Below are 14,548 nucleotides of genomic sequence, written 5' to 3' on the forward strand. Positions count from 1 at the left end.
TACACTGGCCTCAGTTCAGTTCAGTTGCTCAGTCATGTCTGACTCTCTGTGACCATATGGACTGCAGCACGTCAGGCTTCCCTGTCCTTCACCACCTCCTGGAGCTTGCTCAAACTCATGTCCATCAAGTCGGTGATAGCATCCAACCATCTCATCCTCTGTTGTCCCCTTCTCCTCCTGCCTTCAGTCTTTTCCAGCATCAGGGTCTTTTCCAGTAAGTTAGTTCTTCACATCAGGTGGCCAAAGTATTGGAGTTTCAGCTTCAGCATCAGTTCTTCCAATGAATATTCAGGATTGATTTCCATCAAGATTGACTGGTCTCAGTTCAAATGAAAGGACATCTCTCACTTTAAATCAAAAGCTAGACGTGATTATGTTTACTGAGGAAGACATATCGAAAGCCAAAATAGGCCAAACCCTGCGTCTTGCACCAAACAGCAAAGTTGCGGATGCAAAGCAAGTTCTTGAGGGAAATTGAAAGTTCTATTCCAGTGAACACATGAATGATGATAAAGCAAAACAGCCTTATGGAGAAAGTTTTAGTGTTCTTCATAGAATATCAAACCAGCCACCATGTTCCCTTAAGCAAAAACCTTATTCAGAGTAAAACCCTAACTCTCTTCAGTCTTCTGAAGGCTGAAGAGTGTTGAGGAAGCTGAAGAGAGATAGCTTAAAGCTATCAGAGGTTGGTCATGAGGTTTAAGGAAAGAAACCATCTCCATAAAACTACAAGGTGAAGCAGCAAATGTTTATATAGAAACTGAAGTAAGTTATCCAGAAAATCTAGCTAAGATAATGAAAGTGGCTACATGAAATAACAGATTTTCAGTGTAGAAAAAATAGCTTTATATTGGAAGAAGATGCCATCTAGGACTTTTTTTTTTTAATTTTACTTTATTTTACTTTACAATACTGTATTGGTTTTGCCATAGATCAACATCAATCTGCCACAGGTGTACACATGTTGCCAATCCTGAACTCTCCTCCCACTTCCCTCCCCATACCATCTCTCTGGGTCATCCCAGTGCACCAGCCCCAAGCATCCTGTATCCTGCATTGAACCTAGACTGGCGATTAGTTTCTTATATGATATTATACATGTTTCAATGCCATTCTCCCAAATCATCCCACCCTCACCCTCTCCCACAGAGTCCAAAAGACTGTTCTATACATTTGTGTCTCTTTTGCTGTCTCGCATACAGGGTTATTGTTACCATCTTTCTACATTCCATATATATACATTAGTATACTGTATTGGTGTTTTTCTTTCTGGCTTACTTCACTCTGTATAATCGGCTCCAGTTTCATCCACCTCATTAGAAGGGATTCAAATGTATTATTTTTAAAGGCTGAGTAATACTCCATTGTGTGTATGTACCAGAGCTTTCTTATCCATTCATCTGCTGATGGACATCTAGGTTGCTTCCATGTCCTGGCTATTATAAACAGTGCTGTGATGAACATTGGGGTACACGTGTCTCTTTCAGTTCTGGTTTCCTCAGTGTGTATGCCCCGCAGTGGGATTGCTGGGTCATAAGGTAGTTCTATTTCCACTTTTTTAAGGAATCTCCACACTGTTCTCCATAGAGGCTGTACTAGTGTGCATTCCCACCAACAGTGTAAGAGGGTTTCCTTTTCTCCACATCCTCTCCAGCATTTATTGCTTGTAGACTTTTGGATCACAGCCTTTCTGACTGGCATGAAATGGTACCTCATTGTGGTTTTGATTTGCATTTCTCTGATAATGAGTGATGTTGAGCATCTTTTCATGTGTTTGTGAGCCATCTGTATGTCTTCCATCTAGGACTTTCATAGCTGGAGTGGAGATGCTAATGCCTGACTTCAAAATCTTGAGGACGGGAAGGGCTAATGCAGCTAGTGACTCTGTTGTACATGTACCATCATGAAAATCTTGTGGCACTTAAGAACTATGCTTAAGTTACTCTGTACAGAGTACAAAAACAGGAAATTATGACCCATCATCAGGAGAAAAATTATGAAACTAATACAAAAGGATTTCAAAAGAGTTATCATAGCTATGTTCCATAAAGATATAGAGGGGACTGAAACAAGGAGAAACAGATGATAAAATACAACGGCATGTGATTAAAAGTAGCTGGGAGATGAGAGATGGGAGAGCCACTCCAAAGATAGCTGCAAGAGTGCAATTTCATCAAAGTCAAAAGTTCAATAAAAATGAAGAAGTGAAAGAAATATTCAGAAAGATGTTAAGGACTTAGATGACTGACAGTGTGTGAGTTCTGAGGGGCATATTGATGCTTGCTTAGAGTTCTCATCCTTGTGGGAGAAACTTTGTGATATAATTATTTTCCAGTTTGTGAACCACCTGCCCAGTGGGTATGGGATTTGATTTTATCACAAATGTGCTCCTCTTATCATCTTGTTGTGATTTTGGTGTTTTTATGAGAGGAGGTGAGCTTTAGTCCTTCTAACTGTGCCATCTTGTCTCCAACCTCATATTCTCATGTTAGAATAAAGAATCTGTTTATGAAATCTTCAAAATTCCAATCCATCTCATAGACTTTGTAAGAAATATTCACTTTTTTTCTTCAGTGTTTGGACACAATATTTCCCTCAAAAACATAATACTGAAACAGTCTTCATTTGAACAGTGAGATACTAAGATAGAATGTTGACCACACCAATGATATGGTTATTCTCAGTTCTAAAACTGGAATTGTATTTGCTCATAAACTGAGAAGATTTGAAAGTTTTTTATAGGTGTGTACTGATATATCAGTATGATTTTAATTAGCATTTTTCTAATGGTTCAGTTCAGTTCAGTTGCTCAGTCGTGTCCAACTCTTTGCGACCCCATGAATCGCAGCACGCCAGGCCTCTCTGTCCATCACCAACTCCCGGAGTTCACCCAGACTCACATCCATCGAGTCAGTGATGCCATCCAGCCATCTCATCCTCGGTCGTTCCCTCCTCCTGCCCCCAGTCCCTCCCAGCATCAAAGTCTTTTCCAATGAGTCAACTCTTTGCATGAGGTGGCCAAAGTACTGGAGTTTCAGCTTTAGTATCATTCCTTCCAAAGAAATCCCAGGGTTGATCTCCTTCAGAATGGACTGGTTGGATCTCCTTGCAGTCCAAGAGACTCTCAAGAGTCTTCTCCAACACCACAGTTCAAAAGCATCAATTATTCGGCACTCAGCCTTCACAGTCCAACTCTCTGAATATCTTTAAATGTGCTTCTATTTATATATATTTTTGGTAAAATACCTGTTCATGTATGTTGCCCATTTTCTAATTGATATATCTATTAATATATGCTCTCAATGTTTGAAAATCTTTTATTTGAAATAGTAGGTATTTTTTCATATACATGGTTTCAAATATATTTTCCACCTATAGCTTTTCTTTTAATCCTCTTAATATAAGCTTTGACAGAAAAAAAATTTCATTTTTGGTAAATTTCAAGTTATCAATTTTTTTTTCCTTTTGTGAATAATGTTTTGAATGTCATGTCTAAGACTTCTTTATTTAGTGCCAAGTCCCCAAAAGTATCTTCTATTTTTGTTTTTAAAGCCTGATAGCTTTACATTTTATACTAAAATCTGTGATACGTATTGGATTATTTATTGTATAAAATGTGGCATTTAGCCTGATACTCTATTTTTCTAAGTGTATATATATGTCTGTTTGTTCCATCATCATCATTTGTTGAAAAAGCCACCCTTCCTTCATTGAATTGCTCCTGGAATTTTATCAAAATAATTTGAGCCTATTTCTGTGGGTCTGTTTCTAGGTTCTTTAATAAGCTTCAGTGATCTATGTCTGTCCCTTTGCCAATATCACACCTCCTCAATTGACTATATAGTAAACCTTAACGTCAGTAAGAATGATTCCTCCCAGTTTACTCTTCTTTTTTTAAATTGTTTTAGTTATTTGAAGTCCTAAGCCTTTCCATATAAATTTTAGAATAAATTTTTATATCTCTCAAAAAATCCTTGCTGAAGACTTTTATGGGAGTTGCATTAAACATATAAATCAGCTTGGGGAGAGTTGATATCTTTAGTGCACTGCATTTTCCAATATATGTACAGCATATGTCTATTTAATTTTCTTTAATTTCTTTCATAGTATTTTATAGCTTCTAGCATACAGAATCTGTCTGTACATGTTTGGGTGGATTTGTATCACATTTTTCATTTGCTTTGAAGTTATTATAAATGATGTTATATGAATGGAATATTTTTGACTTTACATTTCAGATAGCTTCTACCATATACAATGTAAAGAAGACATAAGGGAAAAGACAAGAAGGAAATGAGAAACTCTACAAGTGGGAAGATCAATAATAAGAATCTTGTAACACTCTAAGTAAGAGATTATTATGGCCTCTGTTACATTTGTAGTAACAGCAGTAGAGATAAATTGATTTTAGTCTCAGCATGTTGAAATGCTTATGAAATATCTAGATAATTAAAATTATGATTTGGAATTTAGAGAGACAACATAAGTGAAGATGTAACATTGAATGTCATTGGCATTTATATAGTAGTTGAAATTCTGTGTGTATACTTCTGCTTGTGGAGAATAGACAAAAAACAAAAACCAAGAAATTGATCATAGTAGGATTTATATTAAAAAAAAGAAAAAGAAAATGACCAGTCTGTAAAAGAGGAACCAGCCAAGGAGCTTAAACAGGAGTGTTATGGTATGAAGGATGAACCAGAGGAAATCGATAGCCAGAGGAGATCACAATAGCCAGGGAAAGAATTTCCAAAAGTAGTGAGCAAAGTCAACTTCTTTAGAGAGTGTAGTGACAAGTCATGAGGCTTTTACAGGGCAGTCCTGATGTTGATCACATTCAGAAATTAAGACTGCAGGTCTAGTTCTGTCACTTACTTGCTGTGTGACCTTTGGCAAACTGCTTCTTCTTTCCCTATCTTACCTTCCCTATTTTCAAATGAGAAAAATGGCTGTATTATTTTAGAAGTTTTTATGAAGTTCAAAATTGTTTAACACAAGTAAAGTGCTCGGAATAATGCTAGGCATACAGTAAATGGTTAAAAAATACATTGTTATTGTGAAATTGTTAAGTGATAACTTGAGAACATAAACCCTTCTCAGAACAAGATGTAGACAAGTTCACTCTGTAACCCTGATAGGAACAAGATAAGGACAAGGTCCTTCATGTCTATAAAAATAACAAGCCTTCTTCTAACCAAAATCAGTGATTACTTCTTGTTTATTAAGAATAACTCTAGTCCCTTTTTAGTTCTCCCTTCTCCTGGATAATAATCAAGATATTAAATATTCAAATTGAACCTGCTTCTTAACAGATCTAATCCAGGCCTCCAATTCCTTTATTTCTCTTTATAACCATCCAGGAAAATTTTAAATCCTGTAAAAAGCTGTTTCAAACTTCCCCTTACTGAGAAATCCCCACATTTCCTTGAATTAAGTTATTTCTTATTGCAGCAGGTTAATTGAAACTAAATTTATTTCACTACAATTGTGTTTCTAAAGATTTTTACTAGTGAACATCAATATTATCACAATTACTATCATAATCATCATTATTCAGCAATATATACCCTTAACCTAACATGTCAGAAAGTGCTCCAAAATATTTGATGAATAAGTGAAGAAAGCAAGCAATGGGCAATTAAGAAACACTTGGCTTCAAGTAGGGTAGTCTCAGTAGTAGAAAGGCAAATTGAACTTGCAGTGTGCTGGAACATTTTCATATGAGAAAAAGAAAAAGATAGTGAGGATTGGAGGTCCATGACTGTCTATCTGCTAACCACACTCACTGTCCCTCAATTATCAGGTTGTGGGGGTGAGAATATAATACAGAGATATTAGAGATTGTTAGTTGAGGTATGTCCTGTTGAGAATATTAGACAATTAACTTTCAATTAAAAGGACCTCAACATCACATGACTCTAGAGATTATTGACCTCTTTTTTCAGATATTATTTTTCTTCTGTTGATATAGACTGTCCTGTGATACTATGACTGTTGGCACCCAATTATTTTGAGTCTTCCTTTCATAATATGGGCTTCCCAGGTGGCTCAGTGGTAAAGAGTCTGCCTCCCAATGCAAGAGACACAAGAGACACGGATTTGATCCCTGGGTCAGAAAGATCCCCTGGAGGAGGAAATAACAACCCACTCCAGTATTCTTGCCTGGAGAATCCCATGGACAGAGGAGCCCGGCCGGCTACATAGGGTTTAATTTTATCTTCTCCTGGAAATCAGAAAATCAGGTTTAGTCAGCATTACAGAGGAAAATGCCTGAGTATTAGTGTGTGATTTTATAGTTTTGATTCAAGCTCATTTTTCGGTACCTTGGATCTTGACAGAGTTCCAAATAAGAGTTTATTCTACATGTCTAACAGTTACACAGTTTGAAAAGGAGAGACTGAGTTAACTTCAGAGGCTCATCAAAACTCACAATAAATGAAATTATTAAATTGAAATTGATTAATCCTAATGGATCACAGGAAAATCAAGAGATTCCAGAAAACCATCTACTTCCGCTTCATTGACTACATGAAAGCCTTTGTGTGGATCAAAACAAGCTGCAGAAAATTCTTAAAGAGGTAGGAACATAAGTCCACCTTGCTTGTCCCCTCAGAAACTTGTATGCAGGTCAAGAAGCAACAGTTAGAACTGGACATGGAACAATGGACAGGTTCCAAATCAGGAAAGGAGTACATCAGGGCTATATTGTCACCTTGCTTATTTAACTTATTTGCAGAATACATTATGTGAAATGCTAGGCTGGATGAACCACAAGCTGGAATCAAGATTGCAGGGAGAAATATCAATAACCTCAGATATGCAGATGACACCACCCTTATGGCCGAAAGCAAAGAGGAACTAAAATGCCTCTTGATGAAAGTGAAAGAGGGGAGTGAAAAAGTTGGCTTAAAACTCAACATTCAAGAAACTAAGGTCATGGCATCCAGTTCCATCACTTCATGGCAAATATATGGGGAAACAATGGGAACAGTAACAGGCATTATTATCTTGGGCTCCAAAATCATTGCAGATGGTGACTGCAGCCATGAAATTAAAAGACATTCCTTGGAAGAAAAGCTGTGACAAACCTACATGGTGTATTAAAAAGCAGAGACATTACTTTGCCAACAAATGTCCATATAGTCAAAGCTGTTGTCTTTCTAGTAGTTATGTATGTATGTGAGAGTTGGACCATAAATAAGACTGAGCACCAAAGAATTGATGCTTTTGAAGTGTGGTACTGGAGAAGAGTCTTGAGAGTCCCTTGGACTGAAGGAGATCCAACCACTCAATCCTAAAGGAAATCAGTGCTGAATATTCATTGGAAGGACTGATGCTGAAGCTGAAGCTCCAATACTTTGGCCACCTGATGTGAAGAGCCGACTCATTGGAAAAGACCCTGATGCTGGGAAAAATAGAAAGCAGGAAGAGAAGGGGATGACAGAGGATAAGATGATTGGATGGAATCACTGACTCAATGAATGTGAGTTTGAATAAACTCTGGAAGATGGCGAAAGATAGGGAAGGTTGGTGTATTGCAGACCATGGGTTCAAAGAGAGTTGGACATGACTGAGTGACTGACAGCAATGGTCTTCTTACATTAAGAAAGTAAGAAAGTTTCTTTTTTCAGTTTCTTTATCTGTAAAATAAGTATATACATAACCATTTAATAATGTTATGGTAAGAATTAAAAACAATATATTAAATAAACTGTATCTTGTGGTGTTACTGCCACTTAGTAGACTCTCAGTACATGTTAACTGCTTTCTATTTTCTGCCTAAAAAGTGACCAAGCTGTAGTTATGGAGTCAGGTCTCAGCTCATTAAGCCATGTTTACATAACACATTAAATATTTAAGTTGGTAACTTTCTTTATTTAATGCAATAGAATCTAAAGGATTTCCACAAGCATTTAGACAGTGTTATTTAAAAGTCAATCCCAGCTTCAAATATCAACTTACCATATTAAAAAAAAATTTGTTCTAGTTTTTCTGAGCTTCAAAACTAGATTTAATTGATGACATATATATGTGCCTAACTGGAAAATGTACCCTTGCTACAGATAGTAGTAAATGAAATTTTGTACATATTTGTAATCTAAACAAACTGTTGCTTAAAACATTGGTCCTCAAAAAGTCTGATTTATAGATTTTGTGAGAAATGATGGTTCACATATTTTTTATTGTTTTTCTATGACAAATATAGAAGTTTCTATTTGATTCAGGTATATATTTCATATTTTTCAATTAAAATCAGCACTTTTAAAGCTTCTTTTTTGAGCAAAGGCAACATAATAAACTATTTTTATTCTTTCGCTTGAAGGCAGGTTATTCTGTTTGCTTAAATTGTTCAATCACTCTTTAGAACCATCCGGCATTCTGCCTGTTTCTTCTGCCTAAAACAAGCAGTCAATTTTAATTAACTTGGTTCACAGAAGTCTCTGGCATTTGTGGAAACTGGGCACACAGCCAATCCTCAAAACACCACTGATCAATTTGCCTAGAAAGAAGTAAAGAAATGGAAGATATTGGCTTTGAAGCACTTTGAATGTTATCCTGAAACTAAACAGCTAGAAATCCAAAATTAAAATGTAAAAACAACTTTAACTCAGGTAAAATGTAATACCATATTTAAAAATTATTAAAAGATTTAGTAATTATCTGGAAAATTTTTTATTGTGAATAAATGAGTGATTAAAACCCAAATTTTTTATTACTTTAATGAATATTATTTATTAAATACTATTAAGTAAATAAATGGTATTCCCTTGGTTTTAATGCAACAGTTTTGGAGGGAAGTCGAAGAGATTTGTCAATCTTCTGAGACTGACTCTGTGAGGAATCATTAACCTGTTAGAGTTATACATTGTGTTTCAAAGAATTGTAACATTTACTATGATATTGTATCTGAAGTATAAACCTCTTGATATTTAAAATAGTCAGCTTCTTTTATAAAGCAGGATATACATGAATAACAAAACAGATGTCTGTGAATAAATATACATTATTTTTCTATTCTCCCCCAGATAAAAATTACACATAGCCTTTCAAATATTTTCAATGGGTCCATCTTAGAAAGGATACTTTTTCTCAATCTATCCAATATGCCTCTCTCTTTTTAAAATTTTTTTAATTGAAGCATAATTGCTTTACAGAATTTTGTGGTTTTCTGTCATACATTAACAAGAATCAGCTATAGGTATACACATGGCCCCTCCTTTCCCAACCTCCCTCCCTTCTCCCTCCTCACCCCACCCTTCAGCCTGTCACAGAGCCCCTGAGTTTCCTGAGTCATATAGCAAATTCCCATTGGCTATCTATTTTATGTATGGTATTACAAATTTCTATGTTACTTTCTCCATACATCTCCCCTTCTCCCTCCCCTCCTCCCACTGTGTCCCATAGGTCTGTTCTCTATGTCTGTTTCTCCATTTGTGCCCTGAAAACAAATTCATCAGTGCCATCTCTTCAGATTCCATACATATGTGTCAATATATGATATTTATGTTTCTCTTTCTGACTTATTTCATCCTGTATAATGGGCTCTATTTTCATCCACCTCACTAAAAACAGATTAAAAAACATTCCTTTTTAAGGCTGAGCAGTATTCCATTGTATATATGTACCACAGCATCTTTATCCATTCATCTGTCGATGGACATCTAGGTTGCTTCAATGTTCTTGCTGTTGTAAATAGTGCTGCAGTGAACATTGCTGCTGCATGTGTCTTTTTCAGTTTGATTTCCTCAAGGTATATGCCTAGGAGTGGGATTGCTGGATCATCAGGTGGTTTTATTCCTAGCTTTTTAAGGGGTCTCCTTGCCATCTTCCATAATGACTATATTAGTTTACATTCCCACCAGCAATGCAATGAGTGTTCCCTTTTCTTCACATCCTCTCCAGCATTTACTGTTTGTAGACATTTTGATGATGGCCATTCTAACTGGCATGAGATGATACCTCATTGTATTTTGATTTGCATTTCTCTAATATTGAGTAAACTAGACTCTGGGAAACAGACTCTTGGAGGGCATAAACAGAACGTTGTGTGTACCAGGACTCAGGAGAAGGGAGCAATGACCCCACAAGAGACTGACCCAGACTTGCCTGGGAGTGTCCAGGAGTCTCCAGTGGAGGCGTGGGTTGATGGTGGCCTGCTGCAGGGTTGGGGGTAGTGAGCATAGCAGTACATGCATGGAATCTTTTGAAGGAGATCACCATTATCTTCATTTCCTCCACCATAGTTTCAGTTCAGTTCAGTTCAGTCACTCAGTCATGTCCAACTCTTCATGACCCCATGAAATCACAGCATATCAGGCCTCCCTGTCCATCACCATCTCCTGGTTTACCCAAACTCATGTGCATTGAGTCAGTGATGCCATTCAGCCATCTCATCCTCTGTCATCCCCTTCTACTGCCCCCAATCCCTCCCAGCACCAGGGTCTTTTCCAATGAGTCAACTCTACGCATGAGGTGGCCAAAGTACTGGAGTTTCAGCTTTAGCATCATTCCCTCCAATAAATACCCAGGGCTGATCTGGTTGGATCTCCTTGCAGTCCAAGGGACTCTCAAGAGTCTTCTCCAACACCACAGTTCAAAAGCATCAATTCTTCGGTGCTCAGCTTTCCTCACAGTCCAACTTTCACATCCATACATGACCATTGGAAAAACAATAGCCGGGACCAGACGGACCTTTGTTGGCAAAGTAATGTCTCTGCTTTTGAATACGCTATCTAGGTTGGTCATAACTTTTCTTCCAAGGAGTAAGTGTCTTTAAATTTCCTGGCTGCAGTCACCATCTGCAGTGATTTTGGAGCCCAGAAAAATAAAGTCAGCCACTGTTTCCACTGTTTGTCCATCTATTTCCCATGAAGTAATGGGACCAGATGCCATGATCTTTGTTTTCTGAATGTTGAGCTTTAGGCCAACTTTTTCACTCTCCTCTTTCACTTCATCAAGAGGCTCTTTAGTTCTTCATATTCTGCCATAAGTGTTGTGTCATCTGCATATCTGAAGTTATTGATATTTCTCCTGGCAATCTTGATTCCAGCTTGTGCTTCCTCCAGCCCAGCATTTCTCATGATGTACTCTGCATATAAGTTAAAAAAGCAGGGTGACAATATACAGCCTCGATGTACTCCTTTTCCTATTTGGAACCTGTCTTTTGTTCCATGTCCAGTTCTAACTTGCTTCCTGACCTGCATACAGGTTTCTCAAGAGGCAGGTCAGGTGGTCTGGTATTCCCATCTCTTTCAGAATCTTCCACAGTTTCTTGTGATCCACACAGTCAAAGGCTATGGCATAATCAATAAGGCAGAAATAGACATTTACAATTGTTATGGCTTCTTCTTGGATTGATCCCTTGATCATTATGTAGTGTCCTTTGTCTTTTATACTGTTCTTTATTTTAAAGTCTATTTTGTCTGAAATAAGGATTGCTGCTCCAGCTTTCTTTTGGTTTCCTTTCACATGGAATATCATTTCCTATCCTTTTCTTTCAGTCTGTATGTGTCTCTAGGTCTGAAGTGGGTCTCCTATGCTGCTGCTGCTAAGTCGCTTCAGTCATGTCCGACTCTATGTGAACCCATAGACGGCAGCCCACCAGGCTCCTCTGTCTCTGGGATTCTCCAGGCAAGAATACTGGAGTGGGTTGCCATTTCCTTCTCCAATGCATGAAAGTGAAAAGCGAAAGTGAAGTTGCTCAGTCGTGCCCGACTCTTAGCGACCCCATGGACTGCAGCCTACCAGGCTCATCCGTCCATGGGATTTTCCAGGCAAGAGTGCTGGAGTGGGTTTCCTATAGGCAGCATGTATGTGTGTCTTGTTTTTGTATCCATTCAGTCAGTCTGTATCTTTTGGTTGGTACATTTAATCCATTTACATTTAAGGTAATTATTGATACATATGTTCCAACTGGCATCTGCTTGATTGTTTTGGATTTGTTTTTGTAAGTCTTTCTTTCTCTTGAGTTTAATGGCTATGTGAGTCACTTTAGTATTTGTTGCAAGGCTGGTTTGGTGGTGCTGAATTCTCTTAACTTCTACATGTCTGTGAAGCTTTTGATTTCTCAATTAATTTTGAAAGAGATATTTGCCGGGTATTTTAATCCTGGTTGTAGGTTTTTATCTTTCAGTATTTTAAATATATCCTGCCTTTCCTTCTGGCCTGTAGAGTTTCTGCTGAAAGAACTGCTGTTAATCATATGGGTTTTCCCATGTATGTTCCCTTGCTGTTTTTAATATTCTTTCTTTGTGCTTAATCTCTGTTAATTTGATTAATATGTGGCTTTATGTGTTTCTCCTTGGGTTTAACCTGTAAGGGACTCTCTCTGTTTCTGGGACTTGATTGAGTATTTCTATTCCCATATTGGGGAAGTTTTCAACCATAATTTCTTCAAAAATTTCTCAGTGCCTTTCTTCTTTTCTTCTTCCTCTGGGACCCATATAACATGAATATTGGTGTGTTTAATATTGTCCCAAAGATCTCTGAGGCTACCCTAAATTCTTTTCATTCCTTTTACTTTATTCTGCTCTTCAGTAGTTATTTCCATCATTCTATCTGCCAGCTCACTTAGCCATTCCTCTGCTTGAGTTATTCTATTGGTTCCTTCTCAGTTCAGTTCAGTTCAGTCGCTCAGTTGTGTCTGACTTTGTGACCCCATGGACTGCAGCACACCAGGCCTCCCTGTCTATCACCAACTCTCAGAGTCTACCCAAACCCAAGTCCATCGAGTTGGTGATGCCATCCAACCATCTCATCCTCTGTTGTCCCATTCTTGTCCTGCCTTCAATCTTTCCCAGCATCAGGGGCTTTTCAAATGAGTAAGTTCTTCTATCAGGTGGCCAAAGTATTGGAGTTTCAGCTTCAATATCAGTCCTTCCAATGAACACCCAGCACTGATCTCCTTTAGAATGGACTGGTTGGATCTCTTTGCAGTTCAAGGGACTCTCAAGAGTCTTCTCCAACACCACACTTCAAAAGCATCAATTCTTCAGTGCTCAGCTTTCTTTATAGTCCAACTCTCACAACCATACATGACCACTGGAAAAACCATAGCCTTGACTAGATGGACCTTTGTTGGCAAAGTGATGTCTCTGCTTTTTAATATGCTGTCTAGGTTGGTCATAACTTTCCTTCCAAGGAGTAAGTGTCTCCTAATTTCATGGCTGCAATCACCATCTGCAGTGATTTAGGAGCCCCTCAAAATAAAGTCTGCCACTGTTTCCACTGTTTCCCCATCTATTTCCCATGAAGTGATGGGACCAGATGCCATGATCTACGTTTTCTGAATGTTGAGCTTTAATACAACATTTTCACTCTCCTCTTTCAGTTTCAACAAGAAGCCCTTTAGTTCTTCTTCACTTTCTGCCATAAGGGTGGGTTCCTTCTAGAGTATTTTTAATTTCAGTAATTGTGCTATTTCTCTCTGTTTGCTAATTCTTTATTTCTTCTAGGTCCTTAATGATTGTATTAACTGTGTTAAATGCTTCTTGCATTTTCTCCATTCTATTTTCAAGTCTCAGAGCATCCTTACTATCATTATTCTGAATTTTCTTTCAGGGAGGTTACTTATTTCCTCTTTATTTGGTCTTGTGAGTTTCTACCTTACTGTTTCTTTTCTGCTGTATTTCTCTGTCTTTTCATCTTTTTTTTTTTTCCTGTTCCCTAACATGCTCTACTTGAGGTCTCCTTTTCCCAGGCTTTAGGGTTGTATTACTTCTTCCTTTTGATTTTTGCCCTTGGAGGAAAGTGTTGATTGGGTGATTTGTGTTGATTTCTTGTTAGGGGTGAATTGTACCTGTGTTCTAGTGGAAGGATGTCAAGTAGGTAATTACAGAAATACTGAAACATATACACACACATCTCCACACATACGGTTATAAGCAAAGTGCTCTAAAGAAAAGAGTACAAGAGATTCACTTGGTGAGCAAGGGAAACCAGAAGTGATATCAACCAACTGAAAGCAGAGTTAGCTAATGCTCAATCTAGAAATCAGAGCATGAGCAGGGGGCCAACTGGGGAATATACCATAGAGAGCTCAACAATTTAACTTACTTGGTGAAAGAAGAAAATTTGAAAGAAAAAAGGGAGAATAAAAAAGGGAGAGAAAAAAAAGAAGAGAGGGGAGAGAAAGGAGAAAAGGAGGGGGTAGAAAAGAAGATTAAAAAATAATCAGAAAAGAAAAAATAGAAAAGCAAAGATGAACGTGGAAAAGATTTATACATATTCAGGAAGAGCTATAGCTGGTAAAGAACTGTAAGAAACGTGGTTGAATATATATATATATTCATATATATTCATATATGAATATATATATATATGAATGAAATCTTAAAATTAGTTTTTGTTTTTTTAAACAAGGAAAACTCCACGGCACTGCAAAAGGCTAATGTGATGGTGGAAATATGTTGGGGAATAAACAGTGTGATTTATAAGAAGGAAGCATCTTAAAATGAATTTTTTTTTAAAAATTTTATAACAAGAAATACAACGAGGGAAACTGTACAGCACCTCTAAGGGCTAGTGTGAGGGTGGAGGTATGTTGGGG

Source organism: Oryx dammah, unplaced genomic scaffold (assembly GCF_014754425.2).
Source record: "Oryx dammah isolate SB20612 unplaced genomic scaffold, SCBI_Odam_1.1 HiC_scaffold_29, whole genome shotgun sequence".
NCBI classification, from domain to species: domain Eukaryota; kingdom Metazoa; phylum Chordata; class Mammalia; order Artiodactyla; family Bovidae; genus Oryx; species Oryx dammah.